Here is a 990-nt window from a genome sequence, read left to right as displayed (position 1 = left end):
TGCTAGATGATATGCGTCCCGTCTGCTGCAGACAGAAATCCCACTGTCTATCTGTGAGTGTCATGGCCAACTCCTGATCCCACTTCTCCCTGGCAGGTAAATCTTTATAGTCCATATTGGCACGGATCGATTTGTATAGCGTAGATACCAGTTTGTTGGGATTATCATGCAAAAGAAGGTTCTGTAGTGGGACAAGTACAGGAGGCTCGTGTGGGAAGTCAGGTGTAACCGCCTGCAAACCGTGCCGGAGCCTGATATAGTAAAACACATCTAGCGGTGTCGGCTGTATCCCTTCGTAGAGCTGCTCTCTGGAACGAAACGTGCCATCATGGTACAGATCCCCCCATGTTCGAACATGTATTTTCTTCAATAGTTTCTGAAAGCCTGCTTCTTGTAAAAGCGGCAACTGCGGGTGATAAGCCAAAGGTAACAATGGGGCGTATAGCAGTTGCAGGTCGAGTCTCGAGCCTATATGTCGCCACGCAGTTACGGTGCTCAATACTGTGTTGGGGTTTTTATCTCTACCTTCTACCGGGGAGTACAATGCACCTTCAATCGGAGTTGGGTGTGCTAGCCAGTGTTCAGCTGCCAATTGGGGCATGTATCTAGGTTGTCGTTGTAGGAGAGTAGGGTCTGCACTCCTATGATCACCCAGATTTTTTGCTTTTGTTTCACTGGTTTACGACTTTCTCTGGCTGTGGGCCTGCCAATCAGACCCACAGCCTAGCTGTTCTCTCACTAAATTGACATGTGTACCTTAGGTGCATTATCCAATTGGTACTGGGCCACCTTATCAGACCCTGTAACTCAGGGCATAGGTGTACCCAGGGCCTACCAGGGGCTGAAGCATGTATTATGCCACCCCTGGATGGCCATCTAAATCTGACACAACTGGCTGCACGACAGCCGGTGGCAGGTGGTGTAATCACCCTTTGCTATAGATATAGTATACCTATATCTAACCCTAAAAATGGACACACAGATTCCTAT

Source organism: Lissotriton vulgaris, unplaced genomic scaffold (assembly GCF_964263255.1).
Source record: "Lissotriton vulgaris unplaced genomic scaffold, aLisVul1.2 SCAFFOLD_331, whole genome shotgun sequence".
Lineage (NCBI taxonomy): Eukaryota > Metazoa > Chordata > Amphibia > Caudata > Salamandridae > Lissotriton > Lissotriton vulgaris.
The sequence above is the reverse complement of the archived record's forward strand: the minus strand, read 5'-3'. Positions refer to the sequence as shown.